This window comes from Pelodiscus sinensis, chromosome 3 (assembly GCF_049634645.1).
Source record: "Pelodiscus sinensis isolate JC-2024 chromosome 3, ASM4963464v1, whole genome shotgun sequence".
NCBI lineage: Eukaryota > Metazoa > Chordata > Testudines > Trionychidae > Pelodiscus > Pelodiscus sinensis.
Window position 1 is genome coordinate 28,973,560 of NC_134713.1, and position 20,387 is coordinate 28,993,946.

The 20,387-nt window shown below is 43.4% G+C and overlaps 1 long non-coding RNA gene across 2 annotated transcripts; it reads left to right on the top strand.

The window, feature by feature from the left end:
- Positions 1-8,243: 8,243 nt before the first annotated feature.
- On the top strand, positions 8,244-19,414 carry LOC142827574 (uncharacterized). Of its 2 annotated transcripts, XR_012902248.1 has the most exons (5): positions 8,244-8,433; positions 12,780-12,888; positions 15,845-16,012; positions 16,977-17,072; positions 18,704-19,414. It is a non-coding gene; the product is annotated as an uncharacterized LOC142827574 (long non-coding RNA). The 2 variants fall into 2 exon arrangements; XR_012902249.1 differs by lacking the exon at positions 15,845-16,012.
- The last annotated feature ends 973 nt before the right edge of the window (positions 19,415-20,387 follow it).

The following is a 20,387-nucleotide window of genomic DNA, read 5'->3' on the forward strand; positions in this document are numbered from 1 at the left end:
GTGCCAGTCTAGACGCTGATCTTTCGAAAAAAAAAAAGCCTTTTCTGAAAGATCTGCGTCTAGACTGGCGCTTTTCTCCGACAAAGCTCCGTGCGGAAAAAAAGCGGCAGCCATTTTTATGCTAATGAAGCGCAGGAGATTTAAATCCCCGCTTCATTAGCAACTGCGATACATTAATTTACATCCCTTTTCCGAAAAAGGGATGTAGTCTAGATGTAGCCTATGTGTTTTAACTGTATTGTATTAATAAGATGTTATCTTAAAAATACACCCAAAAATCTCTTAATCGCAAATGTTTTCGTTTTGTTCAAGGATGCTATTACTTTTACTTAATTTAGTCATTTTTTCTTTAATTTTTAACCTAAATTTTGTTTGATAAGTGTAGAGTATGAGTAGACTGGAGAATGAATTTAACTGTAGAATGATCAGTTTGGAGGGTATTTTGGCATCCAGTCAAAAGGATATGTAACCCTTCTCCCGGGTAGGCCTGGCAGTAACCAGGGCTAGGTTCAATATCTTGGGGTCCATCTCATATAGAACCGGCTCGAGTCCCCCCCCCCCAGTAATCTGGGAAATTCACATACCCTTGGGCGCCTCTGAGAGGCAATGCTTCCCCACTCGCAAGCACTGAGTCTGAGTGTAGGAAAGAAACATTTAATGAAACAGAGAGAGAAGTCATACAGCATTAACTTGGGGAAAACACCACAGAGTTCATAACCCAAACATGAGCCAAGCCCCTCCCACCCCAACCAAGAATCACCCGAAGTCCAAAGAGTCCGACACCCCAAAAGTCTCTGTCCCTGGTCCGTGCCACCCAGAGTCCCAAAGTTCACTCGCAGGGTTTCACCTCCCAACGTGGGTAGAAATTGGGCTGGGGGGATAAATAGGGGGCACCTTATACAAAACTCCGCCACGTTCCACCAGCTGTCTCATGCCATGCCACTGGACGCTCGGCTGGGTGCCTGTCGCCACTCCTCGCCTGCTGCCGCTCTTAGTTGCCGCTCCTCGCCTGCTGCCACTCCACGCCGCATCGCGCCATGCCGCTGGTCGCCGCCACTTCACTGGCTGCAATAGGTCTGGCTCTCAGCCAAACCAGTGATTTCAGCTCTCTGTGATTTCAACTCTTTAGCCACCAGCTTGGACTGGCCAAGGAATCCAGCTTCCACTGGACTAGCAAAAGAAAAGACTCCTCAGGGAGTCTGCTTTAGGTCTGTCCTTAAAACAAAGGGGGAAAGGGGCAGGTTGGGCCAGTCTCATAGCTTGCACCTGGCAGTTGTGAAACAGGCTGACTCAAGTCCCCCAGCTCAGTTCACTCAAGTCTGGAAGGGGGGAGGCTTGTTCCTCCGAGACCTCTTACCATGATGGTGGTGTGTCTCCTGCAAGCATTGGTGGCATATTTTACAGTTCCCACATTTAGGGGTAGCATGCTTAGTGACCCCCACAACAGTCCCAAATTATTTACAATTCTCCACATTCCATTCCTACACTGATCCTCCATCAGCTCTGGCTGAATGGGATTTACATAGCCACACCTCGGATTCTCTCCTGAGCTGTATTTACATATCAACAGTTAACAGTTAATTACCTTGCAGAGCTAAACAATTGGACTGTGTCTACATTGGCACCCTTTTCTGGAAAAGGGATGGTAATGAGACACTTCGGAATTGCAAATGCCGCGGGGGATTTAAATATCCCCCGCGGCATTTGCATGAACATGGCTGCCGCTTTTTTCCGGCTCGGGGCTTTGCCGGAGAAAAGCGCCAGTCTAGACGGGATCTTGCGGAAAATAAGCCCTTTTCCTTGAAAGCAGGAATAAGGGATCTTCCGGAAAAGGGCTTATTTTCCGCAAGATCCCGTCTAGACTGGCGCTTTTCTCCGGCAAAACCCCGAGCCGGAAAAAAGCGGTAGCCATGTTCATGCAAATGCCATGGGGGATATTTAAATCCCCCGCGGCATTTGCAATTCTGAAGTGTCTCATTAGCATCCCTTTTCCGGAAAAGGGTGCCAATGTAGGCACAGCCTTGTAGTGGGCACACCCACCCCTCCTTTTAGCTGGCTGATAGCAAGCAGCAGTTCAGCCTGGCTGTGTCTAGACTGGCCAGTTTTTCCAGAAAATCAGCCCCCTTTCCGGAAAAACTTTCCAGCTGTCTACACTGGCCGCTTGAATTTCTGCAGAAGCATTGACTTCCTACTGTAAGAAATCAGTGCTTCTTGCGGAAATACTATGTTGCTCCCGTTCGGCAAAAGTCCCTTTTGCGCAAAAGGGCCAGTGTAGACAGCTAAGATTTGTTTTCCACAAAAAAGCCCTGATCACGAAAATGGTGATCGGGGCTTTTTTGCGGAAAAGCGCGTCTAGATTGGCCACGGACGCTTTTCCGCAAAAAGTGCTTTTGCGGAAAAGCGTCCGTGCCAATCTAGACGCTCTGTTCCGAAAATGCTTTTAACGGAAAACTTTTCCGTTAAAAGCATTTCCGGAAAATCATGCCAGTCTAGACGTAGTCCCCTGTTTACAGATATATGAGGCAATAATTTGATTACATATATGCAAGGCTAAATGTGGAGTAATTCCACTGAAGTAAATGTAGTGGACCAGATCCTCCACTGCATTAAAGACATAATGTGGACTAATTTTGGGTTCTGTTCTTGGTTCTGTCATTGGTCCTAGGCAGGTCTCTGTGCTTCAGTTTCCCTATCTATAAAATAGGATGATCTTGATACTTCTCTGTGAAATGTACTAATTAAAACTGCTATATAACAGCTAGGTACTGAAATAATAGGGCAACTTTGTGTGCAAGTGGGCTTAGCCTGCTCTGAGAAGATCTCTGAATGCATAGAGCTCACTGCTATAGTGCTTTTAGGGCTGGCTAGATGAGCAGGACCATGGATCACACTGATTTGTTCCCCCTCTATGGCATCATGCATGCTATGAGTACTGAGAGAAATCAGTACCTGAGTTCCCCATGCAGGAAATCCGAATATGACGGGTAATTCCCAGTTTTTCCTTCTTATGCTTTCTTAGGGTATGTCTAGACTATATTGTTTTTTTGGAGAAGCTAGGCCAAAGGAATGTCTCGCGCTTGAAGAGAAAGTCGTGAGGTCTGAGAAGGAAAATCTGTTTGTACACGTTCAGCTCTATATTAATAAAAATCCTTTTGCACTCATCCTTTAGGAGCACCCACACCCATATACACCAGAGATAACATTTACATATAAGAAGCTAACACTTGGGTGCCTATGTGTTAGCACCTTGAAAATGCGCGTGAAGTGGTTCATGTGTGCAAAGTGACGTGCACAAATGAAAGGTAGGAAGATGAAGTCTTACGAGCGACAAATGTTAAAAACTCATGAATCACTTCAAAAATTCATGAGATTTCATGCTTTCCAGCTTTTCTCTGCAACCACCAGGGCTAGAAATTTACATATTTTGACTGAGAGCTGAGACTGACTTAAGGAGCTGGGGTTTAAAGAAAACCACCACGTATCATGAGACTCATAATTGGCAACCCTTTGAAACTTTGCCTCCAACTGTCTGTAATGTACGGCGGACACATAACACAATATACTGCTTCTAAGGTCTGTTATTTTGTTGACCTGTGTCTCAAGCAAAAGGTAAAAGAGAATTCTCTCGTTTTTCTTCACATCAAAATTAAACACCCTAGAATGAGTGGGAGGAGGCAGGATTGTTTGTGATGACATTGCTCCAGCTAGAAAAGCAGCGTCAACTCTGGGATACCACATTGTAGCACAGCTTCCTTTGCATTCAGGTGTGCAAAATGCTGCACAAAAAAGTGTATGCGTATTCGGTTTTGAGGTAAGAAGTGTCAACGTCGGGCTAGATAGATACAAGGCAAAGGAGTCATGTTATTGCACAAGACAAATTGAGATGACAGTTGCATTTTAGCTAGATCACTGAGAAAATGGAGGTGATAGTGTTAGATCTTGATATTCATAATTTAGCAAACTCAAACTAATTTCACTATTAACACTAAGCAATAATTCTTCTCCTCCAAGAGCCTCAGAGTAATGTTGTTACCCATTTTACTTTTTATTATTAATGTATGAGTTCTTACTAGCTACAATGTTCTTTGAATAATTTGGAGAACTGATTTCAGGATTTTTCTTTTTAAAAAGTGGCCCTGATAGCTACCATGTATTCTGAGAAGACTTGCCACTATTTACTCATATCACCCAAGAGCATAAAGATCCAAGAGAAAAATAGGGTCTACTCTTCATCTTACTGATGTTACTGGGAGCTTTAATCAAGGGGAGTATGATCAAGGTTAAAATATTGACTGAAGGTTACTTTGGGTTGCTGTGCACAGATATTTTGAGTTTGGATTTTAGTTCTCTGCTTAGGGATTGCCTTTTCTTTTATCCATCTGAAACTATCTGTGAAGGCAGTTTGTTGTCTGACTATTACTCAGTATCACAAGGGGAGTTGGCGCTGTAAGGATATATCTAAACTCTTTTAGAAGTGAACCTCCCAGCCAGCTCAAGCTTGAGCTAAAAAACAGCAGTGAAGCTGTTACAATTCAAGCTGGAGTTCAGGCTCTGAAGACGTGGAATAAGGTGGGCTTGAGAACCCAAGATCCAGCCTGAATGGCAGTGTTCACACTGCTATTTTTAGTGTGCTAGCCTTAGCCCTGCTACCACAAATTAGCGTACCTGGGCTGGGAGGCTCACTTCTGCTTGCAGTGTAGATAGGCCTCCAGGGCCTGGGATGAGGTGTAGCCATGTTCTCCAGGTGAAGGAAATGAGTTCACCTGGGCCACATGATTGGATCATGTGACCCTGAACCAGGTCTGCTGGGAGATGCAAAGGACAGCCTGAGCTCAGGGAGCTATTTAAAGGGTTAGGAGGGTTATGTAAGCTGTTCTGTGCAGTGCAAGTGCTGTGGCCTTTGGCTAGGAAGCAGGAACCAGTAAGGAAGGCTGAAAGGAGATTGAGTCTACTAGGGGGTATGCAAAGTGGTCAGAGGGCTGAGAACTCTGTACCAACAGTGGTGAACTAGCTAGGAAAACTGGGTGGAAGATCTGTCTGTTTTGAATTCTGTGTTGATAAACTAGGGTCCTGAAAAAGGCCAAAACATTGAGAACACCTGCTGTGTGAAGTCTGACTAACTAATGAAAGGGGGGGAGGAGGGAATTAAGGTCTGAATCCAGCCCAGACAACTGCTGCTGGCTGCCCTGCTTAGCCAAGTAAGAAACAGCCCCCATCTCAGACATGTGCATGAGCCCCAAGTGTGGTGGTTTCATTGTGTGTGACAGGAGAATTCCAGCAGCAACACTGATATTTACTGATACTAAATATGCTTATCTGTGGGTGCCTGTGGGCTGATGAAGGACAAATAGCTTTCACTAAATCATTTCTTTGAATGTATGAGCTGAGTAGAGTCAGAGCTGTAGGAGAGAGTGTCTTAAACTACTGGATGCTGAGGAGGGGAAAGCAATCTGACTGCAAGGAGGCAGAAGGGGAAGAAGCAGCAAGGGGGGGGGATAGTGAAACTTACATGGTGATCTAGAACCAAGAGGTGGAGAATATTACCTAGGGAAAACCCCTTTGGGAAACAGACATAAAATCCCAGCAAATAACACAATTCATTTGGGGGCACACTTCCAAGGTGCCTATGATCACAACAAACAAAATAAAGGAACTGGAATCACATGCACAGAGGGGAATTTCACACTGTGGTGGTAACTGAAACCTGGCAAAAATCAGGAGGTGAAACAATCTACTAAAGTATGGACTACTTAGAAGGAACTATCACAGAGGGGATAGAGAGTAGTCTGACTTTCAGACCTAAATAAAGGGCAGATATGATCTGCACATCTTGCAGGAGTGACGGGGTGGCTAAAATAACCATAGTCTTTAATGTTGTTTCTAGAGGTATTTTTCCACAGTTACTGACAGGTATAATGGCTAGTGTGGATAACTATTTGTATGCTAGCTCTGCATGAGTTAGCATGCTTAAAATAGCCACGTGGCTGTAGCAGCAGAGGGCATGGGACAGGCTAGCTGCCTGAATATGTATGTAGGGCCTTTGTATGGGAAGGTGACTAGCATGAGCGGCTGGCTGCTCCTGCTGCTGTAGTCACAGTGTTATTTTTCATGTCCTAGCTCAAGCAGGGCTAGCACTTTTATTTATACCCAAAGTGAGAATTCCAATTCACAGCTGCTATGTAAACATTCCCTGGGACAGAGTCTGTGGTAAAGGGTAGGGTGAGGGGTATGTTGCTGTATTTTCCCAGCAACATCTCAGGAAAGGAATGGTGGTGTATGAAGCTGTAAGTCTCTCTAAAATTCCTGTGTCAGCTCAGCTCTTCCGGCTGGTGTACTGGGTCTGAGCCCTGGCTCCCTCCATTCCCCATCCTTACCCCATGCCCTGAGCAGATGAATATCAGGCATGGCACCTCAATTTACCCTCTTCCAGATGTGTCCAAACCCAAGCTTTTGTCTAGACTACAAAATTAAGTCCTCCTCTGTCAGATCAACACATAGACACTGCAGTAATTACTATGGTTTTTCATGTCCATGCAATTCTTCTTACTGGGAGTGCTTGTATTGACTTGATTGGGGCAATGTTGGGGGTCTGGAAGCTAGAGATCTCTGCTCTGGAAGCTGAACTGCTCCCTGCTCTGGGACTGACAGCACAAGGCAGCTGGTAATCCGTGAAAGCATGTAAGTGGGAATCAGACACTCACCACTCTTTACACTTTTGCATGGATGTGATGTGAAAGGAACCAATGATTCTTGTTTTAATCTCTTATTTCATCACAGGCTAAGTGGGTAGGGAGAGTTTTCACAGTTGAGGAGACACATAACTAAAGTGCATAAAAATAAGAATGAAGTAGGGGTGACATGCCAAAGCCCACTAGCGAACTCGGAAATGTTAAGCAGAAGCAATAGATTGAGCAACAGCGCTGCAGACCAGGTGCCAGGCTTTCTCTCCTACACTTGGGGTCTGACCCTGCGTTCCATGAATACCCCAAATTCCAAGTGATATCAAGAAGAGTTTTGGGTGTGTGAGCAATATGGATAAGGCTCAGGTTGTAAAAAATTTTTGCACATTGTCTCCGGTAACATAAAAGCACTAAGGATGTGTGTCAGAGGAGGTTTCATGTATCAGTGGTTAATACTCAAATTAAGTTTCTAAAGAAACTGCTTGTTTGGGTGTAGGGAATATAGTATTGGTAAAATAAATATTAAGCTTCCTTCATCTTTGTGCTTGTTAATGATACTCTGTAAAGCTGAAATTGGAGTAAAGTCAATCTATTAGGATAAAAATATTACTTTTTAAATTACATCTATGAAATGTATTAGATTTTAAAATCATATGAATTTTAATAACTTATCTTTACTTATTATATATTTCCCTTAGCTTTGGCAGGCAAAATAAACTTAATCAGCTCAACTTTTATTTAGATCCTACTCCTCTTTCTGGTTTTCATACTTTCATAATATTGATAACACTTTGAGTGGATGTTTAATTCAAATACTATTACAAAAGTATTAACATATTCAAAAATCTCTGAATTCTAGGCTCAGTAGTTCTTTAATTACAAAATCTACAATTCACCTTAAAACTCCAGTTTCTTTTCAACAGTTTTCCCACCCCCATTCCATCTCAGTGGTTTCATGAAGCAACGAGGGGAAAGAATGAGGCAATGAGGGGAAGTGGAAAGTGTCCACAAATAAACTAAGGTTAACATATGTTAACTGTTCGTTTTAAGTATGGATCTTGATATCTAATGTCTCATAAGACACACGTTAAATGAGAGGTAAACATGAAGCAATTAATAAATGTATGTAAAATATCAGCTTAAAAGAGTAGATATGAAACAAATAAGAAAACTTCACATTTATATAATACCTTTTATCTAAGGACCAGATTCAGCTTTAATAGTCAATTAAATTGACAGCATTCATTTCAAAGATGGGTAAACTGAGGCATGGCAGGATTTAGTCAGCTAGTCAAGGTCACACAGTAGTCAAAGGAAAAGGTAGCAATAAAACCCAGGGGACATGACAACCTCTCTAATGCTAGACCACACCTCACTGCAGAAAGAAATTTTAAAAAATATTTAAATGTGAAAGATAGGAGGAGAATGAAAGGAAAATTGCATGAGGTTGAAATAAATAGATGCCAAATATGCTGGGCATAGGTGAGGTTGATAATGACAGCTTTTCACACCTTTGTTCACTTTTTAATTGAATTAGTAACATTTTCTGTCAGCACATTTGGAACAAGAGACAACTGAAAGGGACCACTGGGCCTGTGAGAGTCATTTGAGAAGAGGTAAATATTGCTAAAAGCTTTGTCTCTTTGCTTCCATTTTCAGAAAGGGAGTTGGGGGACAGATGGCAGAAACAGACAAAAATTTCCCAGGGGAGGAAAGAGAATTACTGCAGAAGATCAGGATCAGACCTGAACAGGTGATCACAAAATTGAAATGTTTGAAAACTTGATTTCCAAAGGCTGATACAATTTATATCCAGGGAAGATGCATGCCAGGTTTCTGAACAAAATGACACAAAAATAAAACAAAGAGTCGCAGGAGAACTGGGGAGTAGTTGACATTAATGGTTATCTAGGTAAGAATCAAATAGCATGAGGTATGTTATAAACTATATGGTTCTGTCCTAATCACAATCAAACTCAAGCGTACTAAAGAAATGTCTGACCAACAACAGGGACTGCATTTTTTTAATCACCTTAGTATAACAACATCTAAATTTGATGTTTCCCTTTTTAGCTAAGCAGTATGAAAAGACACATGGCCACAGGAAAGATACTGGAAAAACTGAGACAGAATGGAGAAGGGACAGCTTAAACCCTGTGATCTAATTATTCATAGTCAGCATGGATTCCACAAGGACAAAGATTCTACTTAGCAAATAAAATTCATATAATTCATTATAATTTTTGAAGGAAGTAATGAAAACTTTGATGGGCTGTGTCTTTGATTTAACTGAATCTTTAGCATTGTAAGTATAGTGGAAGAGCTGGTTAGTAAGGTAAAAAGACACCATTTGCAAAACCCACAGTCCAATACCCCAATTATATGTTTAGCCAAATTTATAAAAAAAATAGGGCGGTTTGGTCAGTAATAAATGAAAATAAATATTGGAGGATGAAAATAGGGACCAACACAGATTCGAGTGATTGGATGGGCTTGTATTCTTTAAGTATCTTTCTTCATGTATTAAATCTATGTTCATTCCTCAAAAGATGCAACTACTGGTGCAGAAGGTCATTTGTCCTGCAGGTTTTTTTTGTCCAGTTCAGGTCACAATAAATGCTTTGTTCCAGAAAAAGAATAGATTGAAAACAAGTCCTGTGTGTCTGATGTTGATGGAAAGCATGTGTGTGCCCAGTATCTTAACACATTATTTAAGGCTTTGCCACCCTTATGAAAATATTACTACTGTAATGTTGCCAGAATTTCTATATGCACGAATTATCTGTAAGGGCAACCACGTAGGTTAAATCTACCTCATGACAGTTTTAGCTGGTGCAACTTTAACTTTCTGGAAAATATTGCATTTTATACACCGGTCAATTGTTTGTCCTGAGTTGAGGCTGACAATTTTAACTTGGTTTGCTTGCGTCTCTTTAGAAACCTCTTCTGCAAGTATCTGAATATCTCCGTGGATTGGGAAATCCTGTTCTAGTACTGTTTGTTGAGTGCCAGGCAGCATGAAAAACATAGATACCCATTCCTGGCCAGTGGGACATATGCTCAGGACTCGTGTGACTTAGGCACAATTCTGAACATGGAGTGCTGCATAATGCATGCTAGCCATGGAGTAGCCCCTGGAAATTTGCAATATATACATATGAGCCACAGTTCCTTCTCTGCTTCCATGGGTTAGTGATTTATTGTTGGCCTATACAGTAAATTACTTTTCTCTCTGCACTGTCCCTTTTGCACTCTATCCACTCCCTGCCCAGCTGCTACAAGAAAAGAGTAGAAGGTGTGTAATTTTGTGCCATGGAGTCTAGACACCAGAATATAGCCTAACTAGGGATATAAGGCACTTCTTACTCCCCTGTATGGGCATGAAATTGGTCACAATCTAGCAACAGGAAGATAAAAGAAGGCAACTTCCTTCTCTCCACACTATGGGCCTAGTTGAAAAGTGAAGTGTAAAGTGGTGCAAGTTAGGGCCTTTTTTTTACCCACTTTGCTAATGTGTAGGAGAAGCTAAGTTGGTGTATTTTAGGTTAGGTAGACATCTATCTGGGATGGTCTAGACAGTACTGGGTCCTGCTGTGAGGGCAGAGGACTGGACTCGATGACCTCTCGAGGTCCCTTCCAGTTCTACTGTTCTATGATTTTGCTGGCATAAGAGATCCATTAAAGTCACCCCTTACCTTAATAAATTAGAATAGTAGTTTTTTACACCCAGTTTGCATGGATCTAATGACAACATAAGACAATGGTGAATCAAATCTCTTGGTGACATTGTAAACTGTAGAAACTTGATTGTCATTGGTGGGAGAGAGTTTCATTGTTCAGGTTTATTCCTTACAATGGACACTTCTATTGTTAGTACAGTATGAAACCAAATTCATCAGAAGGCTAACATCAGGGATCAAGCTGTCCCTGTGCTTTTGATCTTTCAGTTGCCTAAAAAACTTCATTCAAATTATCTGAATAATCAAGTAGGAGATGGATTGTAAATTACTTCTCTTGTGAAGTGTAGAGTGTTTTGCATAATTATCTATTGTAAATCAACTGTATAAAATAACCTGGCAAACCAATCTATCCCCTCAGCAAGACTTAATGACAACTTAATATTATAATGGTATTCATTAATCAGTTGTTCAGCTGGTTGAAGAGCAAGATTTAGCTTGACCTAATACTCTCTGACCCTCAAGATTATATTTATGTGTACTGTTTCTCATTGGTTGATTTGGTGTCTGGATACACAGAACTAGTGTGTGTTTGGAAAGGAAGAATCAGAGCCTGAGTTTGTACCATTTACTTACATGGGTCATTTCAGAAGTTGACTGAAGTCAGTACCACTCAAATCTTATAAGGGTCAACCGAAGTCAAAGTCCAGTGGAGTCAGAGAACTATTGAGTAGGCTGCTACAGTGCTGAGACCACTCACCATTTGCTATTCAGAACTGTCTCCTGCCCTGTTTCCTCCTGCCCTGTTTGACTGCATCCATCAGTTTTATCTTGTCTTATACTTAGAATATAAGCTTTTTGGGGCAGAAACTGGCTTTTGTTCTATGTATGTCCAGTATCTACCATAGAGTTGGGCAATAATTTTTGACCAGGGGCCACTTCAGAAATTTTTAAAGTGGCCCCAGGCTGCCTTGGAAGAGGCGGGGCCTCAGACAGAAGGGGTGGGGCCAGGACACTTCCGTTCTTTCCCACCCACAGACCCTGATTGGTCTGGGGGTGGGGGAGCATGCAAAATCTTTGCCCTCCTCCCCCAGAGAACCACCAGCTGTTCTCAATAGTTGGTGGTTCCCTCTAGGTACCCATGCCCTTCTAGGTACTTCGCATGCTCCCCTCTGCTTCCCCCAGATCAATCAGGGCATGGGGAGGGGAGGACATGAAGTCTCTTGCTCCCTGCCCCTGTCCTCCAAGGAAGTACCATGCTTAGAGCTAACCACCAACTGTTGATTTTAGGTGCTGAGCCCCTTGCAGGGCAGAAGGAGACTTCACGCACTCCCCCCGACCCTAAGCTCTGATTGGCTTGGTGGCAGGGCCTCCATGGGCTGGATCAACTTGCCTGGTGGGCCAGATTCAGCCTGCAGAGGCCCTTTTGCCCACCCCGACCTAGCACAATGGTCCAGAAATAGAGCTCCTAAGCAAATGATAAATAATAATAGCTGGAGAAGTTTGCCAAACCAAGTCTTATGTTTGCTTCAACCCTATCTTAGTTGGGAGTTGGACTTCATGAGCTAATAGATCTTTTTCCCTTCCCTGGGCTTATATCCCTTTGATTCTTTATACATTGTATGTTAAACATTCATGTCAAATATGTACCTTAATTGTGTGCTGCAAACCTCTACTGTGGATAAAGTACCAGTTGGGGATAATAAATAGGAACTAAATTTACATTCTTCTCTTTTTTGTTGGAAGCAATTTACATGTTATGCTGTTGGATCCTAAAGTAAAAGGAAATGTGCTTGACGCTAAAATTGGCTTCATGGCTCCAGTTTCCTCAGCTCCGCACCACCTGCCTCTAATCAAACTGTCCAATTACAGGAAACAATTGTTTTCTTGCTTTCTGGGAAGTGAAGAAATTCATCCACTGAAGGACTGTTTTCCAAATGTTGCTATTAACAAAACCATTTTCACAATTTGTTTGAAAAATGTGCTAATGTTTATGCATAGTACACTCAGATATCAGTATTATGGTCACCGAGAGTGCCTCTGTGATGTGAGAATAAGAATATTTCAGCTTTATTGATTATAGCCATTTAGAGAAATATATAAACTTCACCAAAAGTCAATGGCAGTAACTTCACCAAAAGTTAAAGGCATTATCTTGGTACAAAAGTGAGATAAGGATCAGGCCCAAATCTACAAATACTGTGTAGAAGTACAGTATTGGTAATACACAGAAAGGAAAGTTGTCTCTTTAGAGTTAGTGCACCTGTGTGTGTGATGGATAGGAGGAATGCTGGCCAGCATTTTGTGACTAAAGGGTTAACTCATGTAGCTGGGGGATGTTGGCAGGGAGCCAAGCGAGCCAATGGGAGAGGCTGTCAAAATTTGAATTGAAAGATATACCTGCCTGCTGTTTTCTTTGTAGGAGTTTTAAACTAGGAACTGGTGAAACAAGATGAATTGGACCATGCAGACCTACCATGCCTACAAGGAATACCGAGGATAGAGGTGGACTAGACTTTGAAGCACAGATTGTGAGTAGATAGGAAAATGTCTATTTAGTTGCAATCAGGTTATTTTCTTTGTTTTGTTGGTTAAACTTCTCTGTGCTAAGTCCATGTGCGCCCCCTCATAACCTGCAGCCCATAAATACCATCTTCTCTGTGTTTTAATTTGCCCTTTTCTTAGTTGCTCTGTAACACCTAGCAACCAAGTATGTTTTATCAAATATATCTTTTTGTTTCATTAATAACATCACCTTTTTTGAGAGGTCAGCTGTCAGAGATTGCGGTTTGTTTTCTCTTTTTTTCTTCAAGCTCTCTTGTGGTAAAAGAAGTTGGGAGCATACCTCTGGAATACGTTTAAGTGCTTTCTTCCTAGGTCCAAGAAGAATGGGGTTTTCACTTGATAGTGGCAGCCTATTTCCCAAGGCCAGGAAATCTGTGACTTTGGGGAGGTTTTTAAGCAGAAGCCTATAGAGGCAAGATATTTTTTAGGGCTCTTGTGGACCTCCACCTTCTGCACTCAGAGTGCCAGAGTGGGAAACAGTCTTGATAGTATGAGACAATAGCCAGAAGATCATATGAGCAGCACATTGCACTTGCTGAAAGTACAATAAGTAACAGGCCAGTGTTTTGATCTATCTCTGATTAATTAAACTTTCTGTACAAAAATCTCATCTCTGACCAAATTCTGCAATCCTGCAGATGTCAATGGGGCTGCCTGGATGCAAGTAAACACATAATTTGGCCCTTTCATATTCAATGAAGAGGTATACAAATACACACTTTCAGATAATTATTCTTTTTAGCTAAAGGGCAGACAGTAAAATATTAACAAGATCTTATTATATAAATGAATGATACCTCTGCTCTTTGAACAAGTGTTTTGATCATTTGACTGCATATAGTAAGAGAGAGGAAAATGTGAAATAGCTTATTTGTAACAGAGGTATGATACAGTTACATAAAATCAATCATAGTAAAACACAGAGCTGCTATTCATTGTTTCATACTAAAAGAGGTGGGAGTAATTCTGTAATATTGAAGTTGATAAATGAAAATATTTCTTACACATCAAGTAGAAAGTCATCATCCTGTGGACTTAATTTTCATAGGGGATATATATTTATAAAACAATTGGCAGCATTGGCACAATAAGTTTAGGAAGGGTAATTTGTTATATACATTCTGGGAGACTGAAAGTAGTTTATAATTCATTGGTGTGTACATACACACGTTTACACACTTGCAGCTATGTTAATTGTATCAATAGATTGTGATAGCTGTTTGAATCAATAAGGACATATTGGCTTTATACATTAGAAAAAGGTTTGAAAGGTTTGAAAATTATACATAGCATACTACATGAGGAGTTATCATTGTGCTCATAACTATATTTGTTTATCTTTTCCTTTTTCATATTTCCCCATTTTTCTGTCTTTGAAATCGAGATCCAGAAGGGAACAATATTAGAGTTTTATATTGGTTGACAGGTAGTATATAGCAACTTTGGTTTATATGCTGAGTGATGCGGGTGGGTTGTGTATCAGTTTATCCCTGGTATTTCCAAGATTACTTTAGTCACACTTGAGTGGTTAGTCTTGCTGATTTTGTTTTGGTATGGACAGCATAGTTGTGTGCATGATAAGGATAAAAATTCAGCAAACAATATACTAAAAAATGCTGTGAACGCTGTATTGTTGTGAAAAGAGAAGCTAGGAGAAATTAACCTAACACAAACCAAATGTCCCTTGTAATGTAATAAACACTACAGAATATCTGGAAGACTTAACAAAAATGAAGTTGGAGCATTTACCAGCCATTATTGCTATGACACTATCTGTTACATTAATCTTATTATGTAATTAATTGCTCTTATTAATTTATGAGGTGTTCATCACCATGGTAACTTGGCTTTCCCCACACAGCTTCATGACTCTAGAAGAAAAGGGCATAGAAAAAGTTAAGCAATAGGCTGAATGCCAGAGATTTCAGTGCCCAGGAATAATGAAAAGCATAGATGAAGAGAGGCATCTCAATATACATTCTAAATGAGACCAGGTTTAGGCTCAGATATTTCTAGAAGGAACATGTGTGTGTGCATGTATGGTGCAGTTCTGAACCTGACTATTGAGTGGAAGAGAATTCAGAGTTGAAGGGTGATTCTGAATTGTGGAAAGATTTTATTAGAAGTTCTCATATGGAGGTATATGTACGGGGTGTCTGAGTTCAAGGTTGAGATGAGGGAGCAGAAGGATCCTGGAGAGGTGTAATGTTTTTTGCAAGTTTGAATGCAGGAGAATAACTTCAGCTCCTGATTTAGGTACAGGTGAATTGGTAGAAAGGGAGTGGGTGCAGGGGAGACGATGAAGGGTAAGAGCAGGATTGGAGAAGGAGAAATTACGAAGTGGAGAGATGAGTAAAGAGTTCACAGAGGGATAAAAATGATCATGTCCCATCCTGTCCTCTACTGTTAATTATCCAGTTCCTTACACTGAAGGGGGACTGGACTGAAGGAGAAAGTTCATTACCTGGTAGCCTGACTACTTAGTTTGGATCTCAGCTGCTTCTGTGCCACCTTCCAGCAATAAACCCGTGTCTGAGTGCATGATGGGGTGTGTGAGGCAGGGGGGTAGGTAAAGCAAACAACTTATGGATTATGAAAAGAGTAAATCAGACTGAGGCATCCATGTGGCAGTTATAAATACCGAATAATCTTTTAAAATTATAAAAAATTGCTTGATCTCTTCTGTACAGTAATTTGAAGGAATTGATCATTGATTGTGGTACAATACCTGGCTAAGACCTGCTTCCATACTGCTGCTTATTTTTTTGGTATGTGTCGCACCAAAAAACGTGGTGGTGTCCCAGGGTTCTGTGCCTCATGGGAGATGTGCTAGGAACTGCCTTACCAAGTAGTGTTGATACTGTCTACTGCCTTCACACGTTGTCAACATCCAATTCCATTCACCCATCTCTTCCGTTCCAGCTTGGTGAAAGAAATGGGACTGAGTGCGTAGTCTGGCTCCCACCAGTTCCTCAAGACTGCCTCAGAATCTGTAACACAAGAGAAAAAACAGACTCCGAAGTGGGGAGGAGGGTGGGTAGTAGAGCACCCACGAGGCCCCCCTCAAAGAACGACAGTTACTGCACCGAGGTGAGTAACTTCGCTTTCTTCTTCGAGGATGTCTCCGTGGGTGCTCCACTGTTGGTGACTAAAAAGCAGTAGTTGCCAAATCGGAAGGCGGGAAAAAATGGAGTCACTATCTTTCCGCTGTGGAAAGCTCTGCTGATGTCACTGCAGAGTCCAACTGTCTCCTCAGAAGAAAGGAGTAGTGTTTGATAAAGGTGTTGTGTATGGACCATGTGGCTGCTCTGCAAATGTCTATCAGGGGAACTCCCTTAAGGAAGGCCATAGAGGTTGCCATAGCCCTAGTGGAATGTGCGCGAGGGTGCACTCGGAGCAGAATATTCTTGGAGGCATAGGCCTCTATTATGCAAGTAGTTATCAGTTTAGAAATTCGTTGGGATGATAAGGGCTGGCCTTTAGATCTATCAGCTAGGGATAGAATTAGTCGATTAGTTTGTCTAAATGGACTGGTATGCTCTAAATAGAAGGCCAAGGCTCTTTGAACATTGAGTGTGTTAAGGGCCATGTCTCGTGGAGAGGCGTGAGGTTTCACGTAGAATACCGGGAGAATAATAGGGTCGTTCACATGAAAACTCGATGCTATCTTAGGAACGAATCTGGGATGAAGTCTGAGGACTACCCCTTCTTTATTAAAAACGGTGTATGGGGGCATTGCCATTATGGCTGATGACTCACCCACTCGACAAGCTAAGGTAATGGCTAATAAAAAGGCCATTTTCGTCGTCAAATTTCATAAAGATATGGTGGCGAGTGGCTCAAATGGGAGAGTCATTAGAGCTTCTAAGATGGTATCCAAGTTCCATACAGGAGGAGTGGGATTGCGTGGTGGACTGATGTTTGTGAGGTCCCTGAAAAAATGTTTAATGATTGGGTGGGCGAAGAGGGAGGTGCCGTCAAACAGTTGTCTGAATGCAGAGATCACCGCCAGTTGGATTTTGAGTGGTGCTAATGAGAGTCCTGTTTGTTTTAGGTGGAGTAAGTAATCCAGGATGTTCGAAAGAGTCGTTGACTCTGGGAGCTGATTGTGGGCGTTACACCAGGATGTGAACCTGTGCCACTTGAAAAAGTAAGTTTTTTCCTGGTTGTAGTCACCTAGGGTACGTCTACACTACAACGTTAATTCAAACTAACAGATCTAGACTAAAAAACTAGTTCGAATTAGCGTTTTGCTAATTCGAACTAGCATGTCCACATTAAGTGGACCCTGAACCAGGCTTAAGGATGGCCGGAAGCAGTGCCAGCAGGGCATCAGAGGAGGACATAGAGTGTGGAGATGCTGTCTCAGGCTAGCCGAGGGCTGCGCTTAAAGGGTCCCGACCCCCACCCCGGACAGACAGTTCTCAGGGGTGCCCCGCTTGCAAAGCAGTCCTGGCTTGGAGTGCCCTGAGTGCCCACACTGGGCACATCACAGCACTTGGCCATCAGCCCGGCTGCACTTACCGCAGGTTGCCATCTGGGAAGAGGGGGCAATCGGGGGCTGCAGGAGAGGTTCCACCCCAAAAGCCCGCAGAGCCAGCCCAGTCCTCCCCATCGGGGGCTCATGCCCCATTCCTACCTCACTTCCTTCCACTTATCCTTCCCTAGCCCCTTTTCTTGATGTACAAAATAAAGGACAATTGTGTTCAAAAATGGAATCTGTGTTTATTGAACAAAACTGGGGGAGACTGGGAAAAGGAGGTGGGAGAGGGGAAGAGAGAGGCTGGGAGAGGGGAGGGCAACTAAAATGATCAGGGGTTGGGAACAGGTCCCATATGAAGAGAGGCTAAAGAGACTGGGACTTTTCAGCTTAGAAAAGAGGAGACGGAGGGGGGACAGGATAGAGGTCTCTAAAAGCAGGAGTTGGGTGGAGAGGGTGTATACAGAAAAGTTCTTCATTAGTTCCCATAAAGAAGGACTAGAGGACACCAAAGGAAAGGAATGGGTAGCAGGCTTCAAACTAGTAACAGAAAGTTGTTCTTCACAAAGCAAAGAGTCAACTTGTGGAACTCCTTATTGCAGGAGTCTGTGAAGGCTAGAACTAGAACAGAGTTTAAAGGGAAGTGAGATAAAGTGATGGAGGTTGGGTCCATGGAGTGGTATTAGCCAGAGGGTAGGAGTGGTGTCCCTGCCCAAGGATTGTGGAAGGCTGGAGAGGGATGGCACGAGACAAATGGCTTGGTCACTGTCTTCGGTCCATCCCCTCCAGGGTCCCTAGGGTTGGCCGCTGTCGGCAGACAGGCTACTGGGCTAGATGGACCTCTGGTGGTGCCAGTGTGGAGGTCAGTGCCGGCTGAGTCTCCAGTGCCGGTGCAGTCCCTGGTGCAGCTGTAGCTGCTGGTGCCGATGAGGCTCTCGGCGCCACTTTTGCTGTCGGTGCTGGGGGGATGGGCACAGGTGGAGCCAAAGCAACCCTTGTTGCAGCATAGTGTGCTGCGTGCCCCATCTTCGCCGGCTTAGTTGCCGCTGTAGATTTGGAGTGCGCCGTAGCCGTGCTGGAGGTTCCTGGCTTGTCCCCGGAGCTAATCCTGCCTTGGTGGACTTCAGGCAGAGATCTTGTAGGTGACACTCGTGGTCTCATGGGGGAAGCTGCCGGAGGAGAGGTAGCCCTGCGTTTTGCGGGCTGGTTCTCGGAGACGGAAGCAGGATGCAGAGGCTGCAGGGTTTTATCAAAAAGAAGCATCCACATCCTCATGTCCCTGTCCCTTCTGGCTCTTGCAGGGACTTAACTGCAATGCTGGCACTTCTGGGGAATATGGGCTTCCCCCAGGCATCTTATGCAGGACAGGTGACCGTCTAAGGCAGGAATTACCTCCCGACAAATGTCACATTTTTTGAATCCAGGCAACGGTGGCATGGTAAGTAGTGTGCCGTAGCGGGAGGCCTTTTTTTTTTTTTTTTTTTTTTAAAAGACAAGTCGTAGGGGAGAAAGAATGATGTACAACTGTGGAAGAGGGGAAGAATGGGGTCGGAGAACGTGGTACTGAACTTAAGAGTGAAATTAATTACTAATCTACAACAAATTTGTCTCTCTTTTCTCTCTTTTTTTTTTAAACGAGGAGAAGCAATAGAAAAAGGAGAGAGGGAGGTGAGAACTAGGCACAGGGTAATTTCACTACAGAGTGGGTCAGTGAGGAGAAGAGCGCAGTTCCCCCCGTCTGCAGCCTGAGGTGGTCAAGAGGAACTGGTGGGAGCCAGACCACAGACTCAGTCAAAAGAGCGCGAATGCCACAAGGCACAGTGGCGCATGTGCGGTCCAGCAGCATACTGCTTCTGGAAAAATCTCCGTTCTACGGCGCTGGCACAAGCCCAGCACCAACAGTGCAGCACCCACATGGACATCCTCAAAGATGAACATTAGTTCTTCTTCGAGTGGTCCCCGTGGGTGCTCAACTCTAGGTGTCGGGCTCGTCCCGGTGCCGCTGATCGGAGGCTTTTCGTAGCAGTAACCGGCCGGACCGTGCATGCGTAGCAGGCTTCACACGGTTTCTTCAGTCACGCGGTCCGGCTCCTCCGCCAGTTCCTTTCAACTGTCCTAGGTTGCTGACGGAGATCGGACTCTCTCCTCAGAGACAGCTCCTTTAGATAGAAAAGTTAAAAATTGTCACGAGTTTTCCTCAGTTTATAGTTACAGTTAGTTAGTTAGTTAGGGTATGTCTACACTACCCTCCTAGTTCGAACTAGGAGGGTAATGTATGCATACCGCACTTGCTAATGAAGCCCGGGATTTGAATTTCCTGGGCTTCATTAGCATAAGCGGGGAGCCGCCATTTTTAAATCCCCGCTGCTTCGAACCCCGTGCAGCGCGGCTACACGGGGCTCGAACTAGGTAGTTCGGACTAGGGTGTCTATTCCGAATTACCGGTACACCTCGTTTCACGAGGAGTAACGGTAGTTCGGAATAGGAACCTAGTCCGAACTACCTAGTTCGAGCCCCGTGTAGCCGCGCTGCACGGGGTTCGAAGCAGCGGGAATTTAAAAATGGCGGCTCCCCGCTTATGCTAATGAAGCCCGGGAAATTCAAATCCCGGGCTTCATTAGCAAGTGCGGCATGCATACATTACCCCGCTAGTTCGAACTAGCGGGGTAGTGTAGACATACCCTTAGTTAGTTATTTGTTAAAAAAAAAAATTCTTAAAGTTGGACGTAGCTAGTTAAGCTTACTGTTTTTTTCTAGTTTTCGTTATCTTTAAAGACAGAAAATTCAAAATGCCCGGTTCACCGGGGTTTAAGAAATGTTCGCTATGCAAAGACCCCATGCCAGCGTCCGATGGCCATGACGCATGCATACGCTGCTTGGGGGAGTCCCATGTGCCGAGCAAATGTGCCCATTGTTCCAAACTAACGGCCAGGGCACGTAGGGACAGAGACATGAGGCTGAAGCTTATTCTATTTGATAAGGCTC